This window comes from Chinchilla lanigera, unplaced genomic scaffold, assembly GCF_000276665.1.
Source record: "Chinchilla lanigera isolate Chin_1 unplaced genomic scaffold, ChiLan1.0 scaffold00013, whole genome shotgun sequence".
NCBI classification, from domain to species: domain Eukaryota; kingdom Metazoa; phylum Chordata; class Mammalia; order Rodentia; family Chinchillidae; genus Chinchilla; species Chinchilla lanigera.
Window position 1 is genome coordinate 27,980,525 of NW_004955414.1, and position 20,755 is coordinate 28,001,279.

Here is a 20,755-nt window from a genome sequence, read left to right on the forward strand (position 1 = left end):
TCTCCTCAAGAGTTGAACCTATTTCATCTTCCAGCAGATTGTTTCTGTTGCAATATTTAGATATTTAAGCCCTTGGATTTTAGTTTAGTACATGCTGAGAGATATGGGTCTAGATTCAGTCTTCTATATGTAGGTAGTTTTCCCAGCACAGTTCATTAAAGAGACTATCTTTCCTTCTGTGTATGTTTTTGGGCCTTTCATCAAAGATCAAACAGCAGAATGTGTCTCAGGCTGTTTCTGTACCTTCCACTCTGTTCCACTGATCCATGTGTCTGTCTTTGTGCCAGTACTAAGCTGTTTTTACCCTTTTAGCTTTATAATATAACTTCCAGGATTGCGGTGCCTCCTACTTTGCTCTTATTGCCCAGGATTACTTTTGCTATTCTGGGTCTCTTCTGGCTCCATATGAATTTTAAAACTGTTCTCTCTAGTTCTATAAGCAATGCGGCTGGTATTTTGGTTAGGATTGTGTTAAATCTATACATCAGTTTTGGAAATATGGCCCTTTGCATGGTATTGATTCTGCCTATCCGGGAAGAGGGATATCTTTCTAGACTTTTTTTTATAATGAATTTTTCCCCAGGTCAATTGTGGAATCCAGCACTTCTACCATTTTGAATGTCAGACCTTTCTTACCACCAGCGTTCTCTATACCTCTGGGCTTCTGGAGCTACCCCAGGATGACCGGAAGGTCCTGGTCAGAAATGTCACCGAAAAAAAATGAAGACACTTGTTGGTCAGCTTTACTCAGAAGTGTCCCTCAGGCTGTGCTGTGTGGCTCAGTGTACTGAATGTTGCTGAAGAACGTGCTGGTCAGGGTCCATTTCCCACTTCGGGCTAAAGAGACTTTATGCCCTCAACATGTATCTTCTGTCATCTTCCTGGTGGGGCAGGGGACACGGAGTAATGAGCCGTCATCTAGCCCAGAAAGCTTATTTCAAAGGGATCATAAAAACAAAATAAACAGCCCTCCCCAAGCCCCAGTGAGTCACACTGCAGGACTCTCTGTGCCCTGGGACACAGTGTCTGGACCCCACACCCCCCGTCGTGCGGGAGTACTTCCATGTTGAATGTACATGGGGCGCTTTCTCCATTCCCTTGGGGATACAGGGCTATGGGCAAACCCTCAGAACACCTCAGTCCCTGTGGCAGCTCCCAGCAGTGCTTCTGAGGGAACTTGATCAGTAAGATTCCACTCATCTCCTAGGGTCCATGAGGTTTTCAGAGTCCAAACTGAGGGGCTGGGGGTTTAGCTCAGTGGCACAGCACCTGCCTGGCAAGCACAAGGGCGTGAGTTTGATTCCTGGTACCGGAAAAAAACAAACAAACAAAAAAAAAAAAAACAAAAACAGAGTCCAAGCTGAGCTTCTGCAGTTTCTTCTACATAGTCTACCTGCCTCCCTTTGCCTCCTCCCGCCTCAGTCTCTATTTCCTCCCCTTTGTTCACCTTAATTATCTTGTCTCTACTTCTTTTCCTGGACTCTAAGTAAAGTCTTCTAGGCTTCTGGTCAGCGCCATAGCATAGCATAAATAATCAGAGAACCAATATTCAGCCTATGTTGATATTTAAATCTTGGTTCCTCTGTTCATCAGCTGATTGTCCTAAGGTAAAGGAATCAATCCTCCTAAGGCTTGTTTTTTTTCTTTTATAATAATACAGTAACTCCTATCTCTATTGTTGGTGATGAGGTGAGGTCTGTCACGTAGGGAGCCTGCTAGAAAGCCTGTCATATGAGTCAGGCATGATGGTGCACACCTGTAATCCCAGAACACTGGGAGGCTGAGACAGGAGGATTGCATGTTGAAGCCTAGCCTGGGCAGCAGTGACTTTGTGAAATCCTGTTCCAGAATAAAAATATAAAGGGCTTAGAGTGTAGCTCAGTTTGGAGGCCATAAATTCAATCTGCAGTACCACAAAAATACATATATACGTATGTACACATGTACACACTTAAAAGTAAAATAAAGTCTGGCGTATTACTGGAAACAATCTGTGTCAGCCAATGGTCACATCATGTAGCCTAACTAAACAGACAGACTGGGAAATTATTATGAGTTCCTTGAGTTGACTTGAAAGAAACACTTTCTAGGCTTCTGGGCTTCCCTAGAAGGGGTTTCCTCTGCTGCCTCATCTCAGTTAAAAGACCAAATGAGAAGCTCAAAAATTGAGGAGGGACTAGAAAGAGCAATGAAGGGAGCCAGATGCTAGAAGCCCTGCCTGCCTTTGGCTCCGTTCAGAGCTGAGGGAAACCTGGAATTACTGCGATTTCATCACAGCAGCTGGTCCAAGCGAACTCTGCCAGAATTGCAGAGAGGCCAGATCTGGACCGCAGCGATAGCTGGGCCTGCTGAGAGGCGAAGAGAAACTATTTATCTGACATTTTTAAAGAATTTTCTTTGGCTCAAGATGGTGTTGGGGCCGGTTTTCATTTGCATGGAGCTCATTTGAGGATCTGCGCCTCTGACAGCAGATACTTCTTAGAAAGACTTCAATTTGCCTGCCTCCTCCCCACTTGTGCTTTTCACACGGATCAGGAAGAATTATGCATCCAGGAAAGCTAATCCTTAGGTCTTATTTGTGCTTGGATTGTGCCAGGACCTCACGTATACGCTCTCTCAAATTCAGCTCCATACATAGCCTGTGCAGGCCCAGGCATCAGCAAAGATGGTCACCAAGGACCATTTGCCCTCCTTCCAAATTGGCAACCTTCCTCTAATTGAACCCATGTTAGCCAGTGTGGCACATTTTAATACATTTCACTGCTTCAAGCTGTGGCAGCAAATTAGAGTGTGAACCTCCTTAACAGCTGCTTCTAGACTGGCTGTCTGGAATCTCTGCATCCTTGACTATTTGCTGCCAACCTCAGAAAAATGTGTCCATGTATTATATGTGTTGGAGAGGTTTCAAGACAGTCATGTCTGGACTAAAATGTCACCATTTTTGTGTTATTATTACATAAACTTTGCACTTTTCAGATAGGTAGCATTGAGGGATGATAGGAAAAGTCAAAGAAGAAAATAGTGAGTTTTTTTTTTAGAAAACATCTAGAATGTATGCAATCAGATCAGCATTTTCTGCTAAAAATAATCACTTTATTCCACTGATATTTCCAGGGCTGATGTAAGAAGACTACTGTATTTCTTTGGTTTGGCATCCTTCTTTGACTAGAAGTAGTCTAACTTAAGCACAAAAATGGTCTTTGTTCTGTTGTTATTATGGCCAAAGATTATAAATAATTTAACTGTTCACTGATAGGAGAGTGGCCAAATCAATTTATGAATTGATTATAAATTATAATTCATCAGTTTATTCTAGTCAATGCAATATCATGGAGTTATTTGAAAAGAGTAAGCTAAAATGACCCAAAATGATCTATAGATCCAAAGCAATCTCTATCAAAATTCCAACGGCATTTTTCACAGAAACAGAAGCAATAATCCTAAAACTCATGTGGAACCCCCAAAGAACCCAAGTAGCCACAACAATCTTGTGAAAGAAAAAATAAAGCTGGAGGTATCACAATTTCGGATTTCAAATTGTATTATAAAGCTATAGTAATCAAAAAAGCATGGTAATGGCATACAACACAGATACAGACCAATAGAACAGCATAGAGCACCCAGAAATAAATCCATGATTATATGGTCAACTAATCTTCAATAGGGAAAAAATAATCTCCAACCAATGGCATTCAGGAAACTGTTTATCCAAATGCAAAAGGGTGAAATTGATCCCCATCTTACAATGCTAACAAAAGTTAACTTGAAATGGATTACTTAACTATAAGACCTGAAACTATATAACTCCTAGAAGAAAACCTAAGAGAAAATCTCCTTGACATTGGTCTTAGCAAAAATATTTTTATGTAATACTGAAAGCACAGGCAACAAAAAAAAAATAAGTAAATAAATAGGACTACTTCAAACTAAAATGCTTCTGCACAGCAAGCAGACAATCAACAAAATGAAAAGGTAATCCATGGAGTGAGAAAGAATATTTTCAGACCATTTATCTGATAAAGGGTAAATAAACCAAATATGCAAGGAGTGCATATAACTAAATATCAAGATTCTCCTAAATAATTGAATTTTAAAGTGCACAACAATACCAAATACATATTTTTTCAAAAGAAGACATACAAATGGTCAACAGACACATGAAAAGGTGCTCAACATCACTACACATCAGAGAAATGCAAATGAAACCCACAATGAGAGAGCACTTCACACTTGTGAGGATGACTATCACCAAGGAAGCAAGAAGCTTTGACAAGTGTGGAAAAAAGGGAACCTTGTATGCTGTAGGTGGGGATGCAAATGAATACAGCCATTATGGAAAAAGGTATAGAGTATCTTAACAATTAAAAATAGAACTACAGTGTGATCCCACAACCCCACCTCTGGCTTTGTATCAAAAGGAAATGAAATCAGCATATTGAGCCGGCATCTGTACACACATGTTCATTGGAGCACTACCCTAACAACCAAGACATGGAAACCATCTTAAACCACCCATCAGTGGATGAATAAAGAAAAATAGATTATTATTTATCTGTAAAAAAGAAATTCTGTCATATGTGACAATGTGGAAGACGCTGGAAGATATTATACTAAATGAAAAATAAGCTGGATGCAGGAGGACAAATGCTGTGTGCGCTTCCTCATATGCGGAGTCTACAAATGTTGAACTCGTAGAAACAGTGTGGAATGTGGTCATCAGAAGCTACAGGAAATGGAAATGTTGACCAAAGAGTACCAACTTTCAGATGCTGATGAATAATTTCTGGGGATCGAATGGCCAGCATGATGACTATGGTTAATAACAGTGTGTTGTGTATTTGAAAATCACTGGAATTAGTTTTAAAAAAAAAGAAAATCACTGGAAGATCTTATGTGTTCTTACTGCCCACACAGGCGTGTACATGCACACAAACAATGGTAACTATGTGAGGTAATGATCTATTCACTAACTGAATTGTGTTAATCACTTTACACTGCATATGTACGTCAGGTCGTTACACTTTACACCTTCAACGAGTTCCGTTATACTTGTCAGTCGTACCTCACTACGGGTCGGGGGAGGATATAATAAGCAATGAATATCGTTATGGACCATTCCCCAAGAAATACAGGCAAATGGGGATATATACAAGATCCTGGTCATATTGATTATCTTTGGGGAGGGGATCAGTAACAGACAAGGGAAAGAAAATTTCATTTTCATCATGTAATTTTTGAACACTTTCAGTTTGGTGCTTTGTATCACTCATATGTCCAATAATTAATTTTTCCAAGACTATATTCAGGATCTAATCTGAAGAAAAGAGATAGTCAAACAAGCTATATAACTGAAACTGTTATAAGCACTTTTATGTGCTGAGTATTAATCTCTATTTACCTCTGGGTTAATGCTGCTAGCTACTTATTTCATCTGATTTTCTCCTCAGAGTAATCCTATGAAGTAGGCTTTACCATGTCCAGTGAAAAAACAAGGGCACCGTGACTCAGAGTGTCTAGGAAACTTGCCTGGGGTTACACAATCCACATCAAGCTATACTGGGATTCAAATCCAGGTCAGGCTAACTTTTTCCACTGGCCCCTGGGATCAAACCCTCCCTAAGACTGTATCTTCCTTCTTCCTCTCTCCCCAGGGCCTGGCAGAATGTTTGGCCCGCAGAAGGTACCTAGTATATGCGGAACCAACAGTAAACAGAAAGCAAAACAATGAGTGGGACTGGCCGATTCCTTAAGGAATCTGACAGGCCTTGGCCCGTCATGGAGATAAGGGCAATAGCCCCCTCACATAACTTGGGAGACTACTTTCCTTTGGAAAGCGCTATTCTGAAGTGGTTGCTTTAAAAAAAAATAGTCACATTGCTTTTAGTCACACCTCCCAAAGCCTCATTACTTCAAAATGCCTTTCTGATGGAGGGTGATTTCATAATAAGTCAAAGAATGTGGTTTTCATTCGGCCACCTTCAAAAAATAGTAGTTTTCCAGATGGGATTCTGTGAATAAATAAATACTTCTCCTTCGCTTTAATATCTATTTTACTTCATATTTGCAGGAAAAGTCTGACAAGGTTGGTGATTCCTTTCAGCGTGAGCTCGGGGCCCAAAGAGTTAAGCAAAGCAGCCAGCTTGGCCTGGTCACTGCCTCCCAGCCAAGCAGATGAATGGAATGCACAGGAGGTCGCCTGGCAGGCGGCCACATTCCTATGGGAACGTTGCAGCAGCAGAGCTCTGGGACGTTAAGAAGCAAATGTGTGGGAGTTACGGGGCAAACTGCAAATGATCCAAAGTCCTGGAAAAATGCATGGAGTCTCTCTGGCCCAGGGACGCTCTGCGGAGCACCAACATTTCTGGCCTTGTTCAAATTCAGGGTAGGAATAGAAATTGGCACCATCCTGATCCTTCTTACAGCTGCCGAGGCTACTTCCAGGACACGGTGGCATCGAGGCCATCAGAAGCCAGCTGTTGAGGGTTCCACTCCTTCAGGTGATCTTCCACTCTTTTAGCTCGCATATTCAAGGAAATTGCTTTAGGGAAATTTTCCCTGCCCGAGTCGTCTCACCTTCCCTTGCTGGCACTTTCTCTGTCCTCCTGAAAAGGGACTCAAACCCATGGCATTTCCATTTCTAAGTACTTCCTCCTGTCATGACAGAGTCACTCTAAAGCCTAGCGGAATACACTCTAATTCTTCACTGCCAAGTCCCTCTAACTTTTAGAAAAGGTTGTAGCGGTGCTGAGTACAGTGGCCCACAACTGTAATCCTAACTACTCAGGAGGCTGAGGCAAGAGGAAGGTAAGTTCAAGGTCAGCCTGAGCAACTTAGCAAGGCCCTGACTCAAAATAAGAAAGAGAGAGAGAGGGGAAGGGAATTTCAGGTTAAAATGAGAAGCTGCCAACTTCACATGTTTTTCTCCCTGAGAGCAGCCCGTAGGTTTCTCTGTCATCAATTTAAAACAGAAACTCAAGCCTAGAGTTGCCCAACTACCCAGAGACCTCCAGATCTGCACCAAACATCCCTTGTGCCAGTCGTCTTGGGAAATGTTTCCTGTTTGAGGAGGCAGCCCTGAGTCCCAGTTTACTCTCCCAGGAGGTGGCAGAGGTCCCCCAGAGTTGTAAGCACTCCGATAGTCTTTCTTTGTAACTCTGGCTGTCACCACTTTCACCTGGCACCATTAGGATAGCACTCAGTAAGAATGGAGCTATTTGAAGCTATGGAGTTTATTTTTCTCTGCTTCATCTTATCCTGTGCTTGGAAAAAGATACATTTCCAATTCTATTTTTTCTTGGTATATGTCTCACCAATTCTATTTTTTCATCTTTATAAAAAATGCTGGAGTGAATATCTAAGATCCATTGTGCCTATACAACAGAAAAGTTACCATCACTTAACATTCATTGTGTTGTAGATGTTAATAGAACTATTACATGTATTCATTTAATATCCACACCAGCCATCAGAGGTGGGTGCTACTATCAACCCTACTTTTCAGATGACAAAACTGAGAAAGAGCTTCAGTGCTTGCAGTAGCAAAGAGGAAATGTGTTAGCAAGTATGCCTGCTCAAAGGCCTTTTATAAAGGTGAAAAAATACCTAGATGTGGTGGCGCATGCATATAATTCCAGCATGCTGGGAGACTGAGGCAGGAGGATCACAAGTAGCCCAGCCTGTGTTAGCTTCACATCCCTGCACTCCATTGTTTGGATGGATATCTCGACACTGAACTGTTATAGCAGAAGGAAAGAACACAGAAGTCCAAAAATGCTGCATCCATTTCATTCTCCCATCAGTTTGGGGGAATTCCTGCATCCCAGTGCCCTTGTCAATAATGAATATTATCAGTTTTTAAATGAACTTAAAACATAAGTTAAAGACAATAGTTCACTGCTCCTTTAATTTGTATCTCCTGCTTATGCAGGACATTGAGCTTCTCTCCATCAATCATTAATCATTTGTCTTTTTCCTATAAATGCCTGCTCACTTTCTTTGCTCATTTTTTTCTATTGGGTCTTTTAATTATTGATTTTTAGGAATGCTGCATACTATTATAACATGGCAAAAAGTTTCATATAAGGTCTTTTATATATTTTGCCATTAGACAGTTTAAAAATTTATTGTAATCAAACTCATCAATGTCCTTCTACATATGGTTTCTGAATTTTGTGTCCTTTCCTGCCCACAATGATAAAGTGTTTCATTGTTTTCTTCCACTGTTCTATTTGTACATGTAACTCTATAGTCTATCTGGAATCTATTTGGGGATGTAACCTGAGCTCTAACTTTTCAACAAAAACCCAGGGTTCTCACCATGATTCTTTGATGAGCTATGTTTATCCTAATATTACATTTCTACAAATACAAGTGTTGATTCTAGACTTTTCATCATGCTTTATTGTCTGGGTTGTTTACTCCTGTACCAAGATATGTACATAAACACCAGGGAGCTAAACACAGTGACAGTGACACGTGCCTGTTATGCCAATACTCTGGGAAGATGAGGCAGGACGATCATGAGTTCAAGCCCAGCTTAGGTAATTTAGCAATCTAGTGAGATTCTGTCCCCCCCAAAAAAAAGAAAAAAAGAAAAGGCCTGGGGATGTAGCTAGTGTAAAGGCTCTGTGTTCAATTCAAAGAAAAGAAAGAAAGAAGGAAAGAAAGAAAGAAAGAAAGAAAGAAAGAAAGAAAGAAAGAAAGAAAGAAAAAGAAAGAAACAAAGAAAGACAAAGCACCAGGGGCCACAGTCAGCACATAATCAGTGTCAGCTTCCTATATCCTTTTATTTCCATAGTTTCAAACTACAGAATCGTGCTCGTGTTATCTTTTACCTACTTAAAATCCTTCACCCTGAATTCTAGGGTGTATATCTGAGCACCCTTGTGTCTAATGAAATGAGATGAAAAGGTCACTTGACTAAATCATTTCTATAGATTTTTAGCTATATATAATATAACTTCCTCCCAATCCTATTAAACCAGCCACTCTTTGCTTATTGATTGGAATTAAGAAACAGAGCTGAATTTCTTCAGGTTGTTTCTAAGCGTTCCTGGAGATGAAATCATTCACAAAGCTGCTTGTCAATCATCCTGGTGTCAATACAGACCTGAGACTTTGGGAACAGGTCAGAGAAAAGCCTTCCTGTGATGGCTGTAGGTGGCACTTCTACCTTTTCTTCTGGTCAGGGCAGGAGAGCATCATTCAATAGCTCCCAAAGCCATGTGTGATGCCACCGCTGACCCCATCTCATGGGGCTGCTCTTCATTAAATAAAGTGACTTCAGTCGCATCTTCCAGTCCAGTTCCAGTCTCCACAGTACCAACTAGATCCTCCTCAATAATGAATCATTGCAATTTTTTCCTGAAAGTTACCCATTTTCAAGTGTTGATGTTTCATGTTTGGAGCCATCATCCTGTACCTGGCTCTTGCCCCCACCACTCCATGTAATACAGCTGCTTAAGAGCATCTTATTTGCAGTAACATTGATGGAATGGGAAGACATTATCTGAATTGAAATAAGTCAGGTGCAGAAAGACAAATGCAACATATTCTTGCTTATAGATGGAAGCTAAAAGCTGGTCTCATTGATGTAGAGAGTCGAGTAGCGGTTACACGGCTCCAGGAAGGGTGTAGGGGAGGCGATGAGCAGAGGATGGACAGTGGGTCTAGGGATGTAGCTGGAGAGCAGGAATAATTTCTAACGTTCCATACAGCACCATAGGATAATTGTGGCAGACAGCAATTACTGTAACTGGATATTTCAAAACAGCAAATAATGAAGATTTTGAATGCTACCAACCCAAATAAACCCTAAGTGTTTGATGTGATAAATATGCCAATTACCCTGATCAGATGAGTACACACTGTATCATGTATTGAAATGTCACACTGTACCCCATAAGTAGGTGCAATTACCACATGTAAATTTGAAAAGTATGTGTGTGTGTATATGCATATGGGAGAGAGAAAGAGAGAGAGAGAGAGACCATCAAAAATGTATATAGTGCTGGGGATAAAGCTCGGTGGCTGTCTGGCAAACACAAGGTCCTGAGTTCGATTCCTGGTACCAAAAAAAAAATGTATATACACTACTTCAGGAAAAGAAAAAATAGGATGATGTTTTTCAACAGATGGTGTTATCCTCATATGAGGGACCCAAGAAGATGTTGTAATCACAGAAAACCCACTACACTGCTGGCCCTCAGAGAAGAATTTGAAAATGCACTTGCAGAGATCTCAGTGACCAAGGTTACCCAAGCAGCGGTTCACCATCCTGATGAATGTCTGAAAGCTAATGGCCACTGCTTTGAGTGCCTCTTGTAATTGTAGAGGCCAAGGGTAAATTGCATTAATTTCATGATGTCTCAATAAATTTCATATTAGACATTTATACAAGTTTTTGTTTTCCTGAAATGTGTCCTGAAGCCAATCCCAATCTATTGTGTCTGAATCCCAGCTCCTCCCCTAGCCCACAACAAATCAGCTGTGCACACTCAAGTCAGTGTCTATCTCAGTTTCTCCATTTGTGACCTGGGGATGGTGATGGTAGAAGTATCCTACGCTACTGTTGTGTGACTAAAGGAATGCAAAGGTACCTTGGCTCACAAACTTAATTCTTTCCACGGTTCTGATTGCAGAATTCATTCCACAATTCTGGTTGCAAGTGAACTACAAGCGTATTCTTGAAAATATTCTTTGATAACTAGGCTCAAAAATGCATGTTTTTTCCTATCTGCCCTGAGACCAATGGTCTCATAGGAATAATAGTAGTTGAGGTAACGAAATTATTACTAAAGGAATTTGCAAGACCTGTTATGGTTTATGTCTAGATGTCCCCTCAAAGCCTCATGCAGTCATGGGGCAGCTTCTCATGTTTATGATTGATCCATGGTCCAATGTTGGGATTATGGGTGTGAGTGCTACACCTGCACTGGGACAGGTAGTTTGCATACAATGTAAGGGAGGGAAAGAGGCTGCTTGCCACCACTCCTCCCTTTTGCTCTTGCTGCTTTCGCTGTCTTCGCCTGCCATAAACTATTGCCCTCTGCCATGTGCCACTCTGCCTTGGAGCCAGCCAAGTATGGACTGAAACCTCCACAGACTGTGAGCTAAATAAACCTTTCCTTCATTAATTTTGGGTGTTGGGTATTTTGTCTCAGCAAAGAGAGAAAAGTAACTAAGACAAGGCCTATATGAAGAAAACCTTTAAACTCTCCCAAGTGCTACAAAAGACAAAACACATTCATAGGTAAGAAGACTTAACATTATAAATGTCAATTACTCTGGAATTCATTTGAAAATTAACTCAAAAATACCCAGACATTTTTCATTTAACTAGTCAAGGTGATCCTGAAGTTTATGTGGGAGACAAAAACAAAAGTATGCAAGAAAGTACATATCTCTAGCTCTAGCTATATATCTTCAAGGAAACTTTGAAAAAGAAATGCAGAAGTTTTGCAGTTTCTAAATTATTTGTAAAGACTCAGTAATTAAAGTACTGTAGTCCTGGTGCATGAGTTCATGGACTGACCAGTGGAACAGAATAAGAAGCTTTGAGAGTATGATAAGTGCATTATCTCCAATCGGTGAGGAAAGATGGATTATTTAAGTGACTGTATCAGGGCAGCCATATAGCTATATTTATGAAGCATACACAGTAGATTCTCATTATTAATAGTAGTTCTTGAACACAGAATTAGTAAATACTGAGCCATTACTCCTAGAAGAAATGAAGAAGTAGGTTCCTTTGAGTCTCTAGTCACAATATTTGCATCAACTGATGAATACATTACCCTGTTTGATGTGTGTTTCTGTCCCAAAACACCTTATTTTATATATATTATTGATTTGTGAACATTGAGCTCATGGCCAGCAGCACTATAGCTCATACCTGAACAAAGCTTATCTAAGATATATTTTTCTCTAAAGCACATTGTAGCCTTCTATGGCTGGGGATACTTGACAGCATTCTAGCACCATGCTAGGGCATTGGCAAACAGTGTGAAAATGTGGTGGGAAAATGTGGTACTAGGTTGAAAAGAAGATATTTGTTTATAGCACTACAGACCAGAAGGCTTCTTCAGTCTTACTTGGGAAAGTGCACATGTTGGGCAACTCGTTTTTTGCCACTCCTTTTAGGGTTTGGAATGACTGCAAAAGTGTCACAAAGATTGGTTTGTCTTGGGGGTAATATATAAATTCTAGCAAATAAGCAAATCTGTAAATACAGAATCTGTGCATAATGGTGAGCATAGACAGCAGTCACACCCTAACCTTCCTCTGCATGCTAGAATTGACTCTAAAGTGTCCAATCTGGAAATGTGAAATAAAATAATCATCAAGTAGTGAAAAACAGTGGAGAATTTTCTTTATGGCCTTGAAATGAGAAAGACTTTTAGCTAAAACAAAATTGTCATGGGCATTTGTTTGCAAGTGTATAAGAAGTCAATGAAAAGATTGCTAAGAAACTAACAATAGCAGTCACCTATTGTAGGGCCTGAGCAAATATAAGAATGAGGTGGGGACCAGGGATACAGCTCAGTGGACAGTGCCTGCCTGGCAAGTGCAAGGTCATGAGTTCAGTTCCTGGTACCAAAAATGAAAAGAATGAGGTGGAATGGAAATTTTAGAATCTCTGATGGTTGACACCTGGGAATGTATTTCATATTCAAAAAATTAAATAGACCTTTTTATTTAAACATAGAAGCTGGATATATTTGATTATAATATTAAAAATAGATTACGCTTTTATCAACACAAAAGTAGGTAACTAGAAAGTAGAGAAACAGAAAAACAGAAGCAGTAACTATACAAAAAAGTATTGGCAATTAAGAAAGAAGAAAATATTGGTCCAAATTAAAGGCACACTAAAATTCATCATGATTTCTGTAAATGGCACATCATCACAAAGAGGATCCACTTAATGCTGGTACTCTTTCAAGAAGAAGGTCTCGTTCAAGACCCGTCTGTTCTGAGTCTTCGGTTCTTCAGGAGTTCAGTCAGCTTGGCGGGTTCCCTGTAACCCCTGCTGCACCCTTGATGACAGTAAGACCAAGGATATTTGAAAGACAATATAATGACTGCAAAATAAGTCACTGTATGGTCCAGCTACCTTGTCTTTCTATGAAAGTACTGAGCTACTAAAATTAAAATTAGCCAAACTATTTAAATTTTTTCTTTAAAACATCCATACTTCTCTGACTTATAATAACCAAAAAACACAACCTTTTTAGGGGGTTGGGGTCTTTCTACCAGTTGCACCCAGGTTCTAGGAAGACAAGCTTCAAAAAGGTCATGGAACAGCATAACTGTCTTAGCAAAAGCTAATGCCAACATTGCTTAGCTTTTCTTTGCATTCAGTCTGTGATAAGACGAGAAGAGCTATGTGCTGGAGAGTTCCTTCTCATTTCCTCTACTCTCCTGGAGTTCGAAGAGTGCCAACCAGACTCTCCCTACCTGACACAATGACTGGGGGTCCCATGTGTACCAAGGAAGCCTTCGTTTATGGAGATGTTTGTAGGATCATAGCATTTCATCACAGAATAGACTCAACAGCGGGAGTCAGCCAACTGCAGCTCATGAACTGTGCTTGTAAATGCAATGTATTCGAACACAGCCACACCGATTCATTTATATGCTGTTTATGGCCATTTTCATGCTACAACAGCAGCGCTGAACGGTCGCAGCACAGACCATACTGCCTGCAAAGCCAAAAAGAGTTGCTATCTATCCCTTTACAGAAAACCTTTGCTAGTTTAACCCGGCTCAACAGTGTCCTGATAAGAACCCAGCTAATTCCCACATCTGACTGGTGTCACATGCAGCCAGAATCCTCACCACTACCACTTTTGGGCTGTATACATATAGGCACATCTAATCATGTATAGTATCCTACTCTTCCAACAAAATTACAATAAGCTCAGGAACAAAAATTCATTCAGGAAGACCATAATAATGTCTCCCTCATTCTTCTCTCTCTCAAGAATCCTATATAGTTTACATACCTGAGGGAGGCAGCATAGTTTAATGGAAAGAACAAGGCCTTCCCAATCAGATGGACCCAGTTATAGCCAGCTCTCCAATTCTAAGCCCTGAATGAGTCATTTTAATAGACATAAAATATAAACGCATTTATAATAAATAAAATGTATAAAGTGCATTTCCATGTTATATATTTTATAAGTATATAGATATCTTCCAGACAACTATGTCTTTTCTTCCCATAACTATAAAAATCAACTTTTATATATAAAATTGTATATGTACACAGGAAGGAAAGAAAAATACTATGTTTCATAATCTAGGGATTTGGGTGTCTACACCCAGGTGAAGACAGAAAAACCCTATGTAATACCAGGAGTTGGAACTAAGACATCTACACAAAGCTTGGTACCTTCCCAGGAGTGAAAAAATTACCCATCAGCATGCAAGGATGGTGAGGAGATTCACCTGTCTTAGGCCCTGGACTGAAAAAGTCTCGTTTGCCCATTTGAACATGCAAGCCTGCACCACCCGTGGGTTTAGACTGAATTTACATTCTCATTCTCCTTATGATCTGAGGACACTGGAAACATGTAATGTCCACAACAAGTGTTTTGTGTGTTTTTAAGTTCGTCTTCAATGGGCTGCATCAATAGGCATTCTGTGCAATTGAGAAATTAACATAATCTGGCAGACAGAAAAATAAAACTATTCCTAAGGGACATGCCCTCAGGATGAACAGGATTCTGACAAGAAAAAAAATGCTGGTGATGAGCTAACAATAAAAAGTAACAATATCACCAGGCAGGGTGGTGCAGATCTGTAATCCCAGCACTCAGGAGGATGAGACAGGAGGATCACTGAGTTCAAGGCCAGCCTAAACTACAGACTGAAACCCTGCCTCAAAAAGACCAAAACAAAACAAAGCAAAACACCAACATCAAACATGTGACAAAATAATTCACCATGAGTAAAACCTTCACATGCATCACATAGAACACAATGTAACCAGCAAGAATCTCAGATTCAGTCTGTGTCGTAAAACAGATGCTTTACAATTGTTAAAGATGAGGATTTCTACTTTGGGACAATGTAGTATAATAAAGACTGGGTTTGCCTTCCCGGTTCAAACAACCAAAAACAGGGCAAGTAAGTTTCAAAATCATCCTCAGACATTGGATGTCAGGCAGCCTCAGAGAGTGACAGCTCAGAGTGATAGCCAACACAACTGCTCAGATCGATGACTGTGGGGAGGACCCAGGCAGAGGCCAATGGTCTCCATGAGAGAGCAGAGCAGAGAGCTGGGATGTGGGAGGTGACATGATCCCAGGACAGAGCTGGAGAAGAGAAGGCTTCACCAAGAGGCTGTTCCAAAGGTCTTCCCAGCCTCCTGAGTCTTCAGCTCGGGCTACAAACCAGAGCATGTGTGTGTGGAAACCCCCCAAGGATAAAGAAAGATCTAGAAAAAGCAATCTCCAGTGCTCGCTTCAGCAGCACATACACTAAAATTGGAACGATACAGAGAAGATTAGCATGGCCCCTGTGCAAGGATGACATGCAAATTCGTGAAGCGTTCCATATTTTTATGGTGAAGCTCAGCATCATATCCAGTGGTTTTTTTTTATTATTATTTGTTACTGTCTTTGACTGATCAATCTTACATTCTTACATCTGGTGGACTGAGCAAGTTCATTGAAGGTAACAGTAGGTAATGTAGCAACCATTGTTAATTCTTATCATTTTGTTTTGAGATCATGCATCGCTTTTGTTGTTTCTGTGCTGTTTTGATTTTGTCTTCATTGTTATTGTTGGTTTTTTTTAGTTTTTTTCTCTTTAAAATTAAAAAAACAAAGCAATCTCCAAACTCATATTCACCGGAAACAGTTCATGCTTCCGGCAGCCAGCATGGGAACCTCACAATTCAAGGGAGCATTGAGTAGCATAACTTTTTTTTTTTTTTTTTGGTTTTTCTCCGGTACCAGGAACCGAACTCACGACCTTGCGCTTGCCAGGCAGGCGCTTTTTGCTGCTGAGCTAAATCCCCAGCCCCTGAGTAGCATAACTTAAAGGACACCACCTTATATTAAGATTTACAACCAAAAAATTTATCACAAATAAAGAAGAATGTGTCTTGTTAACAATAATGACAATAATAAAAGGGTTCAACTCATCAAAAGGAAATAATAATCCTTGAATTGAGAAGATTTGGCTGGGAGTCTGGGAGACCAACGTAGGTGGCATTTGTGAAACAAGAGTACCAGGGAAAAGAGCCTTAATAAAAACTGTAACCTTACAGAAGAATCTCAACAAACTCCGGGGATCTGCAAAAGTTAAACCTTGAGAATCCAGCTGAGGATGATAAGCACATGTGTGTGAAGCAACAAACCAAGGCCAGAGAAAGAACCACCTAAAAATCAAGATGTGACATTGTCTAATGCTCACACACAGCTAGGCATGGTGCTCTTCCCTCAGCCAGACCAGAAGCCTTGATTCTCAGAGGGAAAGGTGAAATTCGCAAAGGGGCTTGACCCAGTGATGAGGAATAATTAGTCCTCTACTGAATGCTGCTCCAGTTTTGCCTAATAAATTGTAGAAGTAAAGCCTGAAAAACTCAATCTATTCCAAGTCACTCAACCATATCTACAGCAAAGGCGAACAACATTCTATAGGAACGTGAAAATATCCAGCACAATCAAAGAAAAGTTCACAATGCCCAGGATCCTTTCAAAAATTCCCAGATACAAAAAGTCAGATAAGTACAATCTGTAATGATAACAGTAAGTGAATTGAAAGCAAACCTTAGCAGACGATAGATATTAGAAATAACAAGTATAGCATTAAAACAGTTACTTTAACTATATTTCACATATTGAAAAAGTACAGAAGTGGAGGTTATAATGAAATAAGCAAATATATAAAACTACCTTGTATAAGAAAATTATTATGTGTATGATAGAATATACTAGAGAGAACTGACCAGAAAGCAGATTTCCCAGAAGAAAAGATTAATGGACCTGAAGGTGTAACTGAAGCAATTCAAAAAGGAGGAGCAGCGGGAGCAGGAGGAGGAGGAGCAGGAGAAAAAGAGGGGAGAAGAGGGGGAGGGAAGGAGGGGAGAAGAATCACGAAGAGAAAGAAAACTTTAAAGTGAGTATGGCATCCATGAACTATTTGGAAAATCTCAAGTGGCCTAATACAGTTGTAGTGGAATCTATGAGGAGGAAACAGGAGCAGTAAAAATATTTGAAGAAATAATGGCTGTGAATTTTTCCAAATTTAATAAAAACTATAATCCCACAGAATCTCAGCAAACACCAAGCACAAAAAATACGAAGAAAACCATACCAATGTCTATAATAAATTGTCAAAAACCAATGACAATGATTTTTTTAAAAAAAGTTAATAGTAGGGCCAGAAATATAGCTCAGTGACAAAAGTACCTGCCTGGCAGATGCAAGGTCCTGAGTTCAATTCCCAGTACCAAAAAAAAAAAAAAAAAAAAAAAAAAAGTTAATAGTAGTCAGACTAATACACACACACACACACACATACACACACAGACACACACCAATATGTAATGTATATATGGGAATGAAGATAACTCACCAGAAATGATGCAAATAATAAGAAAACAGACTGCATCTTTAAAATGATGAAAGACAATAAGTTGTTGGCCTAGATTTCTACACCCAGCAAAAACTCTTTCAAAAACAAAGATGTGGCCAGGCATGGTGGCACATGCCTATAATCCCAGCACTCAGGAAGCTGAGGCAGGAGGATCTCTGTGAGTCTGAGATCAGCCTGCAATACATAGTGAGGTGCTGCCTAAAAAAAAAAAAACAAAACAAGCTGGAGATTTAGCTCAGCGGCGCAGCGCCTGCCTGGCAAGCTTGAGGTCATGAGTTTGACTCCTGGTACAAAACAAAACAAAATAAAACAAAACATGGTATTTGGCTGGTATTTTGGCTGGTATTTGGCTCCGGAGTAGACTGCTTGCTTAGGATGTACAAGGCCCTGAAGTTGATCCCCAATACCACAAACAAAAAAGATGAAATAGTTTTTTTTCAGATATACAAACCTTGAAAGAATTCACCACCAGCAGACCCACCCTATAACAAAGCCAAGAGATCTACACAAAGAAAGCAAGCACCCTGAAAATAGTAACCACAGAGATAAATATCTGAGTAGTTTTGCTATATAAGTGCCTGTAAAAGTAATTCTTTGCAGGGCTGGGGATCAAACCCAGGGCCTTGTGCATGCAAGGTAAGTACTCCATCACTCAGCGAGACCCCGCCCTAAACTGGTTCTATAAGCAAAGCAGTAACTAATATGGGTTTCATAGCACACGAAAAAGTAAGCGTATGAGAATAACACAAAGTTTATGAAGAAAGAAATGCAAGTTTATTCACTAATGGAAGTGTCTCATACTCTATGTGAAGTGGTATAATATTGGTGGAAGATAGGATGTGGTAAGTTAAAGATGTACAGTAGGAACCCGAAAGCAACTTCTAAAATAGTAAAGTGTTATAGCTAATAATCCAAAGTAGGAAACTGTTATGGTTGATACATTGTATCAACTTGGGGAGTCTAGAGGTTTGGCTAAGTGACTCAGCAGTTCTGCATTTTGGGGTAAAAAGGACATGCCTTTACCCTTCTGGGAAGTTGTTCATTGTGTCAATTTAAAAAGTTTAGAAAGTTAACTGTGTGACTCAGCAGGGAGCCAGGGTGCTTACTTTGTATTCATCCTGAGCCTGTGCAAGAGGAAGGCAGGCAGAGAGTGTGGATGTAGAAGACCACCCCTACCCCCAGAGCAGGCAGGCTGCATAAAAAAGGGAATTGAGGAAGGACTGGCTACTGGTTCTTCTAAGGAGCTCCAGTCTTCGCCTTCAGCTTGGTCATCTCCTGGCTTCTTGTGCAGACTGTTCAGCTTCTGCCTGGGACTCTTCAGCCTTCTGGTGTCGACTCTCTGACCTTTGTCGTAGATTCTTCAGCATTCCATCGCAGACCCATCAGCCTCCTGGTACAGATTTGCACGGACACTGAAGTGCTTCCTCATCCAACGCTGTGGCTGACCCCTATAAGCCAAACTTAGAATTTCTTGTACATTTATATATCCTGTGTTATGTCTGTCTCTCTAGTAAACCCTGACTAATACAGAGACATAGCAGAATCACATACAGTTAGTGCAAAAGAAACTAGACAGAATAAAGGAAAGACTAAGTGAGACTGTTTTTTTAAAAACAGATGATAGATTTAAGCCTAATCATATCAATAATCATATTAAATGTAAATAAATACGAAAATGCAAGTGCTATAATTAAAAGGCAAAATTTGTCAGATTGGATAAAAACTATGAGGTCCAGTTATTTACCAGACCTCACACTAGACCTCATAATAAAAAATTATTATTTTGTGTATCTATGTACTTCAAATATAAATACACAATGTAAAAGGATAGAAAAATATATACAGATAAACGTGAACACACTGTCAGATCACTGGAGTGGCTGTAGCATCAGAGCAGAATGCAGGTCAATGAATATTTCTGGAAATAAAGAAGGTCACATTTCACAGTGGTTCCAGGGATTATAGTGTACATGACTAACCTTTCACAGCCTCCTTAGAATAAATATTTTAGCATATCAGGTAAAATGAAGATGTCCTTCGTATCAGAGTTCCTTCCACCCTCCCCTTCCTGTATAGTTGTTATGCATATTATGTTCAGATACAATGAAAATCCTACCAAATAATTTTATATTTGCTTTCAACAGTCAGACATATCTTAAAGAACTTTAGAGAAATAACCTGTTACTTGTAACCCCATACCTGCCCTTTCTGTTCCTGTTCATTCTTAGAGTTTCAAGGACCCTCTGGTATCATGTTCCTCTACAGAAACTCCTTTCACATTTCCTGAAAATGAGGTTTGCAGATGATGAATTCTTTTTGCTTTTCTTTATCTGTAAGTGTCTTGCTTCACCTGAGTTTTCACTATTTTTGCGTGATATAGAATTCTGGGTTAACAATTCTCTTTCTTTGAAGATTTTTATGTTACTGTCCTTTAGTCTCTAAGTTGCTAATAAATCCAGTCACAAAAGTCATTTTTTCCCTTTGTGTCATGTGTCATTTTTCTCTAGTGGCTTTCAAATTTTATTCTTTTTGGTTTTTATAAGTTTTGCTATGAGCATAGTGGCACACATTTGTAACCTCAGCACTCTGAAGGCTGAGGCAGGAGGGTGGCTGCAAGTTCGAGGCCAGCCTGGGCTACACAGTGAGTTCAAGGCCAGCTTGAACCACATAGCAAGACAAAAAAAAAAAAAAAAGAGAAAAGTTTTGCTATGATGAAAAAATGGGGTTTGGTTGTTTTATTTGGGGTTCAGTGATTTTGAAATATAAACATTTGTGCTTGCCTTTCAAAGCCATTATTTTTTTCAAATATTTTCTATTTTATTTTATTTTATTTTATTTTTTGTCTTTTTGAGAGAGGGTCTGGCTATGCAATTCAGTCTGGCCTGGAGTTCACTTTGTAGCCCAGGCTCATCTCAAACTCACAATGATCCTTCTGCCTCAGCCTCCCAAGTGCTGGGATTACAGGTGTGCACCACCTCGCCCAACTTTTCAACTATTTTTTAAATCTCTCTTTCCTGTGTATTTCTTAAACTCCAATGGCATCAATATCAGATCTTTTGTTATCCCACAGATCCCTGGAGCTCTGGTCCCTTTGTTCCTGATACTGCATTTTTCAGTTTTAGAACTTCCAACTGATTTATCTTGT